At 43.8% G+C, this 15,307-nt stretch overlaps 1 protein-coding gene and 1 long non-coding RNA gene across 7 annotated transcripts in view; both read right to left on the bottom strand.

Moving 5' to 3' along the window:
* Kirrel3 (kirre like nephrin family adhesion molecule 3) overlaps positions 1-15,307 on the bottom strand; it is a 553,630-nt gene that overhangs the window by 465,101 nt on the left and 73,222 nt on the right. The gene's annotated exons all lie outside the window — the stretch shown is intronic.
* The window catches only part of LOC132648945 (uncharacterized), a 75,447-nt gene continuing 70,122 nt past the window's right edge, over positions 9,983-15,307 (bottom strand). The window contains exon 2 of the long non-coding RNA XR_009587344.1: positions 9,983-15,307. This exon is cut by the window's right edge and continues 49,419 nt beyond it. This is a non-coding gene — a long non-coding RNA (uncharacterized LOC132648945).

Genomic DNA, 15,307 nt, shown 5'->3' with positions numbered 1-15,307 from the left:
AGCTCACTCATTAACTCTTACAACAGTCCCAAGAAGTAAATCTTGAAAAGATTTACTTTTATTATTTATTATTTATGAAATCCCACCACCATCTCCAAACCCTCAAAGCCCCTTGCTTGTGTCCCTTTTTATTAAATTTATTAAATTTATTAAAGTAAATTTCCCTATTGTATGGGTAAGGAAATTGGGGAATTTTCTCAGTCTCTTAAAGACTGAAAACCTGGTAGCCAGTAAGATAGCTGTGCTAGCTGGAGTCTATAGTCAATAAACCATTTTGATGTGTTTTCCATAACACACTTGTACTGGATGGTTTTTGGTGTCAACCTGACCCAAGTTAGAGTCATTAAAGAAGAAGGAGCCTCAGTTGTGAAAATGCCGCCACGAGATACAGCTTTAAGGCATTTTTCTCAATTAGTGATCAATGGAGGAAGGCCTAGCCCATTGTAGGTGGTGCCATCATTGGGCTGGTGGTTCTGGGTTCTATAAGAAAGCAGGTTGAGCAAGTCATGTGAAGCAAGCGAGTAAGCAGCAGCCCTTCATGGCTTCTGCATCAGCTCCTGCCTCTGGGTTCCAGCCCTGCTTGAGTTCCCCTCCTGACTCCTCCAACGATGGACTATGATCTGGAAGTGTAAGCCAAATAAGTCCTTTCCTCCTCAACTTGCCTTTTGGTTATGGTGTTTCACCACAGTAATAAAAACCCTGACTAATTCAACACTCTTCTTCCCAGGGAACAGGGTGTTTATTCCAATAGGGTGCAGTGAATTCTCAACACTCAGAGCTCATGAAGCCTGCAGAGAAAGCACCATGCTAGCCTATGATTGTGACAGCAGAAGGGCTCAAAGGTAACTCTGGACTAAGCCTCCAGCTCAGCAGTGAGCAAGACAGAAAGATGTGTTCCATTTGCAGGAGGAAGGGCGAGCTTCATAAACACTCTGCCCTGGGCTAATGACTTTTCTGTGTTTGATCTTCTCTGGGGAAGCAACTGTCTCTGAACAGACGGAGATGGGGCAGGAAGGGATGGGAGGTGGGAAGCAACCGAAAATATAAAGCTCCAAGGGATGACAGAAGGAGAGAGGGTGGGGCTGGTAGTGACAGTGTGACAATTCTATGTCCCAGGCATGGCCTATCCAAGCAGGAGACACAAGGTGGGGAGGAGGCTTGCAAAGAAAAGGCAGTCGCCATACTGAGATTCTTTGAAAATGGCATTGTTGTCAAACTCGGAAAACAGTTTCCCACCCTGAATAAAACACTGACATTTGTCTAATTAAAAAAAAAAAAACCTAATAGAGATTTTTGCAGACAGAGTGAATCCGCCAATGCATCTGCTGGAAAAGTCTCCATATGGCCCAATCCAATGCGTGCTCTGCTGCAGAGACCAAGCAGGGACTTTGTGTTAAAACTGTCCAGCCATTAAATTACCTTCATGGCCTTGTGGCAACTGGTAGCCAGAGATGTGGAGGCTCAGCTCTGACTTCTGTGTTTCCCCTTTTCTATCACTGAGGAAAATGATCTAGGTGTGAGAACTTAGAAAATGTTAGGAGTAAGAAGGACAAGAGAGGAGAGGTGTTTGGGAAAGATCTTTCTCCTCTGGACCAGGGTGGGTGTTGGGTGTGTTAGTAATATCTAAGACAATGAAGTAGGAACTAATAACAGGCCCTTTTGAGTGGCCAGTAGTCCCACATGCATACTAACAGAGAGGCAAAAAGCAATGTTTGGGCCTGTGGCAAGAGCTAGGCCAAGTCTAAAGGCCTAGGAGCAAGGTCTGGCAAGAGCAGTCGGAAGGCCAAACCTTCTTTCAGGAGATCAAAGTAAGCTGAAAGCACAGGCAACAGGCATCATGGTCACCTTTCTTGGGAGGAAATATTTGTTCCTCATTTCATACCTGGCAAACTAATCTCTAGCTCCTGGTCCCTGTAGGTGCTACCTGTACCACATCTGCCCTGAAACAGTCTTTGCTCCCTACCATCTCTTACTCTTTACTATCCTAGATTAACATCTGTCACTTTCCTTCTTCCTGTCTCACACTCCTCCAGGAGGTCCAGGTAAAAGTCCCAGCACTTTGATGGCCCAGCCTGAATTTCTTCATACCAGACACCAACCAAGAATGCAAAGCAAGCGATGTTCTCTGAGTGTGAGAGAGAAACAGCCCATCTTCTCTATTATCTTGTAATACAATGTTGGTGAACGTCGGAAGGAAGAACTTTGCTTTTCTCCAAGGCACTGCCATGCTATGTAGCAATGCATTCTGTTTCTGGGGCCGTTGTCTCCAGCCTGTGTTACTACAAAGCAGTCCACTCTGTACACCTAATTACCATCTTCTCCCTCATTCCCACTGGCATGGCAGGTCAAGTATAACCTTGAGAGGACTTGCTACAATAATGGATCCTGTGATGAGGTTCCCTGGGCACTTTGGCTGTTCATTGTCATAATGAGAGATGCTATTTTAATCTTATGACACAAGACTAGGTGATGAATCATGACTTCTGGGGTGCACCAGTCACTCAAAAAGCCAAGAGAAGGGTACCTTGGGGAGACACTAGTTCTCTGAAAGAGGCTCTCAACAATGCACATATAGTCTGGTAGTGAAATCCAGAATGCAACTCTGGCTTTAACTACCCCAAACTTAGTATTCAGTAAACTTAGCTCACTGAATGAGCCTGATGGGTTTCTGGGATATCTGATCTCTCTTGGTGACTGTTTCAGAATAGGCTCAGTGACTGTATTCAGATCAAATCAATGCGAGAGAGGGTGGCTGAAAGTGCCTGGTACTTAACTTACCCTTCATGAAGAGAAGGAGAAGTCACAAGTTTGCTTCCATTGGATGTAAACCTAGAAACATCTTGTCTAAATTGCTGCCAGCCACTACCTGATGGTCATGAAAGAGATTATCTTGGGGAAAGATGAAACCCATAAAGTAGGAAGGGGATAAGACAATGCCTTCCTGAAACAGTGTCTAAATCTGAACTTCGGGTTCTGTTAGCACAATTCCTTATTGCTTTAGCCAGCTGGAGTCTGATCTTCTTGTTGAAAGCTCAATGAATGCTTTCTGTAGAATTAAGAAGCTGCTCTCAAGTCTTGGGGCTAGGCCACCATGCAGGAGCTTACTGAAGAACAGTAAATGTGGCTTAGCAGCATGGAGTGCATGTGAGTTGTGAGGTCCAAACCGAAGACCCTTCTATGCAGGCCACACCTTATGTTTCTCCTTTAGGGGGCAGTCATGACTAAGCTGCATAGTCAACATGTAAGAAACTCGCACTGTCTAAATGTTGTACCATGGGTAAGGAGTATTGTGCTTGGCTATATTTTGTTCCTAACCGCTGGTTGATATTGGGCATTGCTTTTTATGTCTCAGTGCATTATGGAGGAATATGAACAAGCACTTTGAGCACAAATGTTTGATTGGGCTTGGTCGATTTCTGTTCTTTGTTGTTGTGCAAACAGGTCCCTCACGTGAAAAAGCATATGGACTAGGGTTACATGTGGCCTTATTCATGACATGGGTATAATAGAAATAGTTCATGTTGTAAACCATTGGGATTCTAACAAGTCTACACCAGGCATGATAGTGTGTACAACACTACAGAGAGATGTGGGTGATGAAGAATCATGAGCTGTGGCTTCTGCTCTCTGATTTTACAGTCACAGTACAAGAAAGAATTATAGAGGCGGATAGAACCCGGGCATACAGTATACACAGAGGCTGTAGAAGCCACTAGAATTCAGTGGAAGGAGGACAGCATCTAGAACAGATAAGCCCTGAAGGTGGTGGGTAAGGCATAGGTACAAGTCCTGAGCTAACCAGCTTGAAGATCCTCCAGCCACTCTCCTTGCCAGCTGGCCCCATGAGAGGAAGGGCCTTGCAAGTGCCTGGGCGGCACATGAATTCCACTTCACTCTTTCTTTTGCCTGCCAGAGGCAACGATGCTAAGGCACTCACTTCCATGTTTGAATGAAAATATCCGTGTGTACAAATTATCATTTTACAATTAATTATGCAGAGCAAGTAATACATATGAGACCTCAATATTGTGACAGCTTGGAAATTTACTGTTTTCCTACTGAACGTGCAACAAGTCTTGCCAAATGTATGTTGAAAAGTAGCATAAGATTAGACAATTAATACTTTAACTTTGTATATTCATAGCGCCTCTGTGGGTCAATGTAAACATCACTAGCAACTCAGCATAGCATTACTAGACACTCTCCTAAGACGAACCTTAGAAATCAATGCTCCTTAATTAGGCTGTTCCTTCCTCTACTGCCTTTAGGGAGAAGAAATTGTTATGAAAAAGATATGATTACTCCATACTGGAGTTTACCAGGCATCTCAAATAGTTTAAGTTTGAAAAAGACAAAAAAAAAAAAAAAATAGCAGATCTCATTGCTGGACTCTTCTCTCCAGAATCTGTAAGCACTCTGTGGATATCAAGGGGGAATTTCATCAGTATGTTTGTGATTCCTTTACATTTAAATCATTAAAAGATCTTTGAGGGTCCAAGAACTCTCCTGAGTCACTCTTCCCCATCCCAACCCCCAGCATATTTTTCATTTCCTTTCCCCCAAAATTAGGAAATTGAATTTTAGCTCTAGATACAAAAGGGATTTAAAAAAAATGAAAAAGGCAGCTGTTTGTTCATGATAGTAGCTAAAGATTAAAACTCTAATTTTACGAATTTGTCTAGGATCTACCAATCTGCTAAGTGTTCGCCCATTTTCTTTGGGCCAGCATCTCAGATGGTGCAGCTCTGGTCCAGGAGCTACACGCTTGACTTGACCTTTGTAGCGTACTGTTTTCTCGTAGAGAGCTGCAACCTTGCGGACACATTGCCGTTTGCAGACACACACAAGTGCACACAGAGGCACGCATGAATGCAAGCACACACACATGCAGACACACACTAGCCTATATCTAGGCTCCACAGCAGCAGAGTCCCACTTGTGTTCTGCATGTTTTGCCCCCATTCCAGGCCAGTGCCTGTCACAGAGTAATAGTTATTGAGTGAAGAAATGAAGTAATAGCAATCTGATGGTATCCATTAGATTTAAACCTCTTTCAATGCTTCCACATTTACTAGTTATTATTATTTTTTTTGCAAATTATTTTACGTATATGAATGTTTTTCCAGTATCCATGTCTGGACACTACTGAAATGCTTGTCCTCAGAGACAAGAGGAGGGTGTCAGATCCCCTGTGACTGGAGTTACAGAGGGTTGTGAGTCACCATGTCAGTGCTAGAATTGAGCCTGCTCCTATGGAAGAACAACCAGTGCTTTTAACCAATGAGCCATCTCTCTAGTCCATATATTAATAGTGTTCTAATCATACTTTATATCATAAACAGACAGATCCTTGGTTAATTTTTAAGGTCAATGAGGCCATTGTATAACATAAGACACTATGAACAATCAGTAGTAAAACTAGAGATTTCAGATCATCTGATTTTTCAATGAATGCTATTTTCATACAAATCTGTGTTTCTGAAGGTTTAGTTTGCAATAGAGCTCCACCCTCAAGATATAGATTCAGTTGATGCGGTTCCAATAATCTGCAATCTGAAAAGCTTGAAGGTGACTTTGAAACAATGGACCGTAATGAGAAGCAATGATTCAGACCATCTATTTACCAAGTGTGGAACAAAGGTGTACAAGAGAGACAGACACTTCTTAACATCCTCTGAGACAGTGACTAGAGCATTGTTACAGATGAGTATAAACTCATCTGTGTAGCAAGACAGTCTGTGTGGTGTAATTACAGAAGAGGTTATTCATTAAAAAATAAAACAGGACTAGGTGAGGTGGTGTTTAATCTCAGCACTGGGGAAGTCAAAGGAGGCAAAGCTCTGAGTTTGAGGCCACCCTGGTCTATAGAGTGAGTTCCAGGACCAGCCATGACAACATAGTGATATACTGTTTCAAACAAACAAACCAAAATATATAAAACAGCTGTGGATGTAGCTCAGTGTGGGGGGATCCTGGGTTCAATTCCCACTGCCACCAAGAAGGAGAAAGATTAGAAGAAAGAGATATGGAAGAGGAGGAGGAAAGGGGAAAGAAAGAGATGAGAACAAGTGGAAGAGAAAAGGGGGAGAAGGAGAAGATGAGGAGGATGAAGGAAGAAGGAGGAGGGATGATGATGATGGCAGGCAAAACCTCTGTGAATCCAGATCACACACTAGGATATTGTAAATTAAGGATATTTCAACTTGGAATGAGCATCACCTAAAACTTTCCTGAATGAGTTTAGGTTTAGATGAGCTAGGTTTGGAGTTAGGTTTAGATATTGAAGTTGCTGAGGACATTAGAAGAGAGCTAGTCCAATTTTCCCATTTTTACACCTCTATAAAGAAAAACGAAGGTATAAAGATATGCCTGACCCAGCGACCCAGCTTCTCCTTACATTTGATCTTCCAGCTACAAGCCATAATCAAAGGGAGACAGGACTCCCAGCCTACTTCTCTTGTAGTAAGTGTGGACCTCCTATAGAATGTGACAGATATCATTCAGTGACCAGAAAGGAAATGAAATTCTGACAGACACTCCTTTGGGGGTCCTGCAAAGACTGATGCACCAATGGAGGACAATGCATGGAGAGGACCTAGACCCCCTACTCAGATGGAGCCCATAGGTAGCTCAGTCTCCTTGTGGGTTCCCTAGTAAAGGGAAGAGGGGCTGTGTCTGACATGGACTCTGTTGCCTGCTGTTTGATCACTTCCCCCTGGTGAGGTGGCCTACCTAGCTAGGCCACAGAGAAAGAGGCGTTAGACAATCCTGATGAGACCTGATAGGCTAGGGTCAGATAGTATGGAATGAGGACCTCCCCTAACAGTGGACTAGGGGAGGGACATAGGGGGAAAATGGGAGGGAGGGTGGAACCTGGAGATGAGGGAGAGGGTTACAGCCTGGATACAAAGTGAATAAATTGTAATAAATAATAGCAAAGATTTTTAAAAAAATTTTAAAAAATAAAATAAAATAGAATCTGCATGAGAAAAAAAAAGAATGGACCATGAAAATAATTATGCAAATGCAACTCAGGATAAATCTATGAATCCACATCCATGTAACACAGTATCATCTAGAATAGTCAAATTTATAAAAACAGAAAAATAGCTCTTACTAAGAGCCACGAAGAGTTATTATTGAGTGGGAATGTTTGGGGTGCAGGGACTATTCTGAAACTAGAGGGCAGTGGTGTTTGTACAAGCCTGTGTGTATATAATTAATGCCACTGAGTTGTGCATTGAAAATGGTGACTGTGTAACGTTTTATATATTCTGTCCTAATAAAACCATAAAAGAATAATGACAAAGCTATAAACCAGAAAATCTTTCCAAAGTGTGTCACACCTCAACACACATTCTGTCTCCTGCACAGCCCTGTGCAGCCCCAAGCTAGATGTGAACTGGGGACCAATGGCCTCCTGCAATCCAACATCTTCCAGTTTTCTGGTGATAGTTGTGCTTACTGGTGGCCACAGAAACTCATTTGTGCCCCCATACTTACTTCCTGGCCCTCTGATAGACCTTACCTTATCACTGGAGAAAAGATTCTGGGGACTTTGGTGTAGATTAGTGAGGATTTTGCTTTTCTTCCATCCCAGCTGTGCCTGGCACAGGTGCCTGGCAGTGCATCTGATGAACGCTCAACTCCTATTTCTCTTGATGTGTGATTACACTGCTTACGGTGACAGGGCGGAATTTAGATCCTGTGACTCATCTCTCCAAGCTGGGTTTCCGTAAGACTCCACGCTCATCCTTGGCATGTTTATTGCTTCCTGGGAAACTAGTTTCGTGCGTTCTCAGAATTATGAGTCTGGCACATCATGATACATGCCTCTCAGAGGGAAGAGAGGCTGGGCACAGTGGATGAAGGACACACGACTTGAGTGAGAGAGATGGATGTTGGGAACGCCAGTGAAATGTTTGTCATTCACTTGCTCATCATGATGATTCCCTCCTCTGCCTGTGTCTGGTGGGACTCAGTAGCATCCTGGATGCTGAGGAGAGCCAGTGAATTACAAGTAAGCAAATAAACATGATTTAACAGCAGAAGACAAGGATTTGCCACACCACAAAGCTTCCCCTTTCATTTATTTTGACTATTTGGTGTCTAATATTTACAATGGTGCTTTAGACTATTCAAGGAGTTTTAGTGTAAGGAAATCTTTGCAAACTGAATTGCTTATTCTCTGACAAGGTGATGAGTGAGCTTAACAGAGCATGAGGTGATCATCAGATTTCAGTTAACTGGTTAAATTCTTTTATTTTGGCATAAATATTCTTTACTGTCATCACCAATTACTCATGGCATATGTTAAGTACATTTACAGAGAATTAAAATGATAATTTCTACACCTCCTGAGAGTATTTTTAATATAAAATAAAGGCTGCAGCTAAACACAGAGGGCATTCCATTCTTCATCTATATGCCAATGCAGACATTACTAATTGAGTATCGCTTTGCAGAATCTTTTTCTGCATGGGTTGCCAGGCAGCCATCATCAGCTGATTACAGTGTATACAAGACCTTTTTCTCTATGCATATTATAGCAAGTAGGAGACCAGCTTGTAAGCTATTCTTCCTTCACAAAGAGAAAGAAGGGTGGGAATCAAAGGAAAAGGTTTTCTGTACTTTCCAGGTAGTTAACACCTAGGTTGTTTAGAGACTTGAGGCTTCCTGTTGCCTTCTTAAATCTGATTTCTCAGTGTGGATCTCTTGTGTTCTGAGTGGGCAGGAGCCCCATGGTAGGTGGGGCCTTCATTAATGGACTTGCCTCTAAGATAGGAGAATGCTGGGTCCCTTGGTTAAAGACGGATCATAGCCACCTATTTTCCTCACTTCCCCTTTTCTGAAGTTCCTGTTGAGTAATTAAAATCACTTCTGCTAAATGAGCATGGCCTGCTCAATAAGCCAAGGGCAAGTTTATAGATCTGGAGGCTGGAAACTACTTTAAAGCCTGGCGGTGCTGGCCATGGTCAGGAATAACAATTAGAATAATTGATAACCAGGTCCTTGATGTGGAGTCACCACCCAAGGCTTGCCACACATCAGTGGCGAGCCCGGCTCTCCATTGAGGGAACACAGTGCTAGAACTGGGCTCTCTTGTCACACAAGCTGCAGTGGCCGAGGATTTGCTTGTCTTTTGTGCTGCCAGTTGTTTCTTTTGAACCCACAGCCGGTTGGGTCCTTTGTGGTCTAAACAAGAAGCCCTTTCCCCGACACAAGCATGGTTGCAGAGGCGTGCGTGGCTCTCAGACTGGATGCAGACAAGTTTCTGAGCTGATGTATTCAAAGAAAGCTGTGGGAGCTTCAGCTGGAGGAGGCATGGGAGTAAGCAGAAGATGCATGGGTCTAGCCTCAGCTAAAAGCGGCACATGCTGCTAGCTCAGTGTAGATAGAAGAGATATACCTTAGTTTGACTCCCAGCTTCTGCAGAAATGGTACTGTCACCAACTCCACACCATTTGTTGAGCAATTACTACATGTGTGGCATTTTGCTAAATGTGTTTATAATGATGTCATTTAATTTCCTCATCTAATTCTATCGTTTAATCTTTACACCAACCACACAGAGTACTTATCTTCCTCCCTCTTGTGTGGAGGAAAGATTTTAGAAATTAAACTATTTTCCTAGAGTTACAGACCGTAAATGGGTAGGTTAGGAATGGGGAAACCCCCCCAAGGTCGTTCTCCTAGTTGACCTTGCCATTGCTCTGCTCCCCTAGAACTGGCTCTATCTGTAGGATGTCCTCACATTCTCATCACTGTGGGGGCAGCTGACCTTCCATAGAGCTAGTGGTCAGATGAAGACAAATGCCCAACGCTGTCACAGCACCACCAAACCGACTCACTGATGAACAAAAGGCAGCGCTAAACCCACTGGTTTCTAACGATCCCCCACAGCACTTGCTATTTGGTCCATTTGATTTGGTTTGGGCTTCCAGAAGAGGAAGTCCTGTGAAAAGCCGCTACCTTTGCTCAGTTTTGTTTTTTTTTGTTTTTTTGGAGGGGGCTCTTTTCTGTGAAAACTTCTATTCAGAAGCTTTATTAATGTTCAATGTCTACCCTCCCTTAACTCTTCTGATTGTATTTAGCTATTTCCTAAACTATGTTTTATTATTTTTTTATTATATTTTTTATTGATTATTTGGAAATTCACCCTGATTTTGGAAATGGAAATCAGGAAATGTACCCTGATTACATTCACTTCTCAGTTCTCCTAGGTCTGCCTCCATCCTGTGATTCCCCACCCCCCCAAAAAAAAAAGGAGAAAGAAGAAGAAGGAGAAAAGAAGCAATATGAGTAGGAGGAGAGTAGGTGGATTCTTCGTTGTCCAATTGTGTTGCCAATATACTTACTGAAGAATGTCAAATTCCCAGTGCCTAAATTATGCCTTAAGGTAGGTCTGTTTTCTGGTCACATTTAAAGCTCTCCTTTTTGGTTCCTTGACTTTCCCTGCCCTGTAGACAGACTTTTGTATATTTACTTTTTTTCCCTAATCAGCTTTGTTACTTAAGGTCTATTATTTCAAATTAGGCACCCCCTTTCACACACACACACAATCACATATAGGCAATACCTTTGACATACCAGCACACAACACACATACACACCTAATCTTCATCTAGGCAACCCCACCACCACCATGCACATACTAAATCCTTACCTATGTAATTCCTCACCACACAGACGCATAAACACACATCAACGAAATCCCCCCTGTACCACACACCAAAGTCCAGCTTGCTTCATGACCTACTTCTCTAATTCTGGGATGAGGAGAAATCATCCCAGCATTCATTTGGCCCTGTGATGGCTCTTTATAGCTGTCAGTTGTGACTGGGCTAAGGGATGCTGAGATAGTTGGTAGAGCATCACTAATGGGATGTCTTTGAGGATGATTTGGGAAGAGACAGGGATCTAGATCTTTGCCCTCAATGTAGGTGGGTATTACCCAATTAGCTGAGCTCACAGAGAGGAAATGACAGAGCAGAAAAGCAATTCTCTCCCTCTAAAGCTAGGATATTCCACTCCTGTCCTTCGGCATATAGTTTCTCCAGCCTTTGGACTCTGGAATGTGCACAGTTGTCTCTTAGCTTCTTGGGACTATGGATCAGGATGAGTTATGAGATTGGTGCTTCTATATCTGCAGCCACTGGGCTCGGGCTGAGCCACATCACTGGCTTACCAGATCACAGAAGGTATATCATGAAACGTCTCCAGCCTTATAACCACTCAAGCCAATTATCCTAATAAAACCCACTTCTGGGATTCATGGGTCTGTATTCCGTTGGTTCCATTCCTATGGAGAACCCTTGCAATCAGAGTTCTATTTGTCATGTGTCCTACCCATTTTGAACCCTTCCACACCACCTGGCACTCATGGTTCTGATCTACACTCATGGTTCTTATTTATGATTAAATAGCTGCCTCTGACTTTCTTGCCGGCAAAATCCCAAGGTGGTAAAGGGATCATGTGGCAAGACACAGGGAAGGTGAGCAGCTCTTACAGCCTCTCCCTCGTCTTATGAAGCCACCTGCAGTGAATTGCGGGGCTCTACCCTAAGGACCTTAATTCTATCTACAAAACAATTTCTTCACCACTTTTAGGGCATTGTTCTGACCATTTTTACCTTTTTACTCTCTTAGTAGGATCAGTTAATGAAAAACAAATCAAACAATAGCAATGGCAGTGGTAGAAAAATCTGTCTACTCCCCCAAAAGTTTCCTCTGTGGGTACTTCCTTATTTTCTCTTCTTCAACTTCCAGAAAGCATTGTTCCCAGTTTCTATTCATCTCCCAGGCCCCACTCTGCCCACTCCCGGAGCATTCTAGTGTCTCTGTCTGTCGTTCCTCCTAACTGACACTCAGAGGTTGCTGGTAACCTTGTTGCTGTATGTCCTAGTGTAGTGTTCAGCCTACCCACCACAAGAGTCAGCGTTCCCTGCCCACTGAATACTGTTCTCCTCATCTGGGCTTCTGTAGCAACATGCTCACTCGATTTGCCTGCTCCTCTGGAGGTATCTTCTCATTGGCCCATGAATCCCTGTTCATTTCCGCTGTATCCATTACAGGTTTGGCTTTGATTTCCTCTTAATCCCAGGAGAGGTTTCTCTCTTGGGTCACAGCTCACAGATCCAAATATTTACTGGATAGCCATATATAAAAACTCTGTAGTTGATTCTTGTTCAGTGAATCAAATGGGGAAATCCTTCTTCCCTTCAACCCTTCTTTCTCTCATTTGATTATCATCAGGAACAGTTCCTTCATCTCCCCATTTGCTCATACCGAAGTATATTGCACAGTCCATAAATTCCCCTCTCCCTAATGCCCTAAGACCAATCAATCACTAAAATCTTTTTATTTGACTGTTCCTTGTTCTCTATGTAGCATCTGTCATGGTACCCTGTGGAAGGACACAAATAAATGGGAATCTTAGACTGACTGATTGGACACCTCTTGACTTGGTTTCCTTCATTTCTTCTGTTTCCTAGTTAAAGCCACTGTCATCTATCACCTGGCTGAGTCTATCCTCCTGGTTTTCCATAATAAGCCACTTTCAGTTGGCCACTTCTCATGCTACAGGGAGAGTAGAGCAGTCTTTAAAATAAACTACCTTCTCACTCTCTTGCTTACACCCAGCTTCAGAAAGCCTCCTCCACACACCTGTCATAGTGCAAGACATTCATTAAGTGCTCAAAAAATATTTGCTCAATGAAAAAAAATTAATGGAATTTACACTAAAGAGAATTTCCATGCACGCAGGAAACCTAACTGCCCATTAGCTTTGCTCTTTGTTGAGTTTGTCCATTTGCAATTAGGGTGTATTTGACTTCACCCATTAGACCCACGGGCTGCTCTTCTGCATCTGTTGGCTCGTTTCCAGAAAGCAGCCTCAGAGAAGGATTTACTTGAAAGCAGAAATCTTGGGTGATGTAGAGGAATTACAGATAAGAAGTCCTTTAGCCCCATTAAAATCCATAAGTTTCTAAGCAAATATGACCCCCAATGCTCACTCTGGCCTCTGCTGTTATTCACCAGTGCTGACTGACATAATCAGTTGTCTGCTACGTGCTGATCTTGGGTCACTGGCATCTTCCAAACCTCTCCAATACTCTCGTGGCTTCTATGTTGTTGAGGATGGGGTTGTTTAGTGAATGATTCACTTCTCTATAGTATGGGTATTCACTATGAGTCTCTCTCTCCACACGTGTGTGTGTGTGTGTGTGTGTGTGTGTGTGTGTGTGTGTGAAAGAGAGATAGAGACAGAGACAGAGGCACAGATACAGAGAGATAGAGACAGAGAGACAAAGATGGTGGGAAAAATGGTCATCCCAGGGAGCCATGCTCTTAGAGAAGAGGGAAAATGGAGTACCCATGCCCTAGAGAGAGGTGTGACCTTTTCTTCAACAGGTTAGGGAAGAGCTTCCAGAATCCTGCAAAGTGTTACCAAGGCTTTGGTAGATGCACTCCTCTGCTATAGCTTCACTGTCCCATAGAATATCTGTTCACTGGATGGTCTTTGATTATTCCCTGGGCTGTTAGTGGCCCTGGGATCTAATATTCAAATGTCCTGATTTAGTGAGAATGGCAGACAGCACAAGAGGACTGTCCGAATCAGCAGTTTCTGTTATGTCAGCGACTGGAGTCTGGGAATGAACGATGGGTGGAGAGGCTTTCACACACTACAGACCTGGAGTCCCACAAGTTGCCTGGAGAAGACTGGGAGATTCATGGATTAAGTAGAAAATGCTGTCCCAGGTGAGCTTAGCAAAGAGCTGGTGTCAGGGATGGGTAGCTCATTCAGAACCACCTGCCCTCTACTCCTTGACATTGTGATTTCCTGCTCTCTGTGGCAGCCAATCGTTGTTCATGGAACTGACACTAACAACCTCCAGGGACAAGGGTGCCTGCGCAAGCTGAGGGTATTCTGATCACGCTTTGTTGCCTCTCCCCCTTCTGCCTGTGCTTAGCCATTCCCTAAGCCAGAACCCAAGAGGCTAAGTGTCTACTCCGGGCTGTGCAGCAACAGCTTCCTGAGGATTGCAGACAGTCTTCTTCCTTCTTCTACCAGGCACTCGCTCCTTCCTCCTCCCTCCATCTGGGAAACAATACTCACCAATGGAGTGAACTTTGCCTCAGATATGCACAGTTGAGGTGTTACTGTTACAGGCTACTTCCATCTTGAAAGATAGGATCAATTAAAATGGGTCCTTCCCCTTGCCAGCCATGTACAAATGCATAACCTGTCCTATCCATGACTGACAGAGACTTGGTCAAGTGCAGAAACACTTTTCCCGTGGTGTCCCTCATACAATCTTAACCTTCCTTTTCATGTACCAGCCCATGTACTCCCTGCTCAAATTGTTACAGAGTTCCGGGTCCACATGTCCAGGAGTGAAGTCTGGTAGTCAGCGATGCATACTGCACTGAATCCAAATGTGTGACTCCAGCTAAGGGGAAAAGAAAAGCCAGGCAATTGGCTGTGAAAAGTGACATTGGGCATTGCTGACTTAGTATACCCCTGTGGTGGTTTGAATGGAAATGGCCCCCACAGGCTCATAGATTTGAATGCTTGGTCACTAGGAGTGGCAGTATTTAAAAGGATTGGGAAGTTTGGCCTTGTTGAAGTGTGTCACTGGGGGTGGCCTTTGAAGTTTCAAAAGTCCATGCCAAGCCCAGAGTTTCTCTCTCCCTTCCTGATGCCTGTGGATCTAGATGTAGAACTCACAGCTACTTCTCCAGCACCATGCCGCCAAGCTCCCCACCATGATGAGAATGGACTAATCCTCTGAAACTGTGAGCCAGCCCCAAGTAAATGCTTTCCTTTTAAAGAGTTGCTGTGGTCACGGTGTCTCTTCACAGCAATAGAGCGGTGACTAAGACAGTCCTTCGTCTCAGTGAAGCACGCTGAGGCCAGAAATACCAGAGCGTTTTCTTAACTCAATCCCATCACTGTGTCTCTTTAAAGCCAGGCCAGTCTACTTTGTGCTTTCCTTTCCAGGCCCTGCCAAGGTATGAGGCACAGAAAGGATCTTCTGGCCAGCTAAGGTACCTAGGGGACTCACATACTCTCCCTGTCTTGGTAGAAGACACTGGACTGTACCATGGTGACCCCTGTGACTTGCTGTCAGCCTGATAGGGTGGCGTAAGCTGCCTGACATTAGCTTGAGAGGAACTGCAAACTCCAGCAAGCATTTTTCCCCCCATTCTGTGCTTGGGATGCTACGCACAGCCAAGCCTCATGGAAACCTCTGCTATTTGGGCAGCTTCTGAATACTAAAGAGGGTGGGGAGGAAATGAAAGG

The sequence above is a fragment of the Meriones unguiculatus genome, chromosome 1 (assembly GCF_030254825.1).
Source record: "Meriones unguiculatus strain TT.TT164.6M chromosome 1, Bangor_MerUng_6.1, whole genome shotgun sequence".
Taxonomy (NCBI): Eukaryota; Metazoa; Chordata; class Mammalia; order Rodentia; family Muridae; genus Meriones; species Meriones unguiculatus.
Note: the sequence above shows the minus strand (reverse complement) of the source record. Positions and strands in the feature narration are given on the sequence as shown.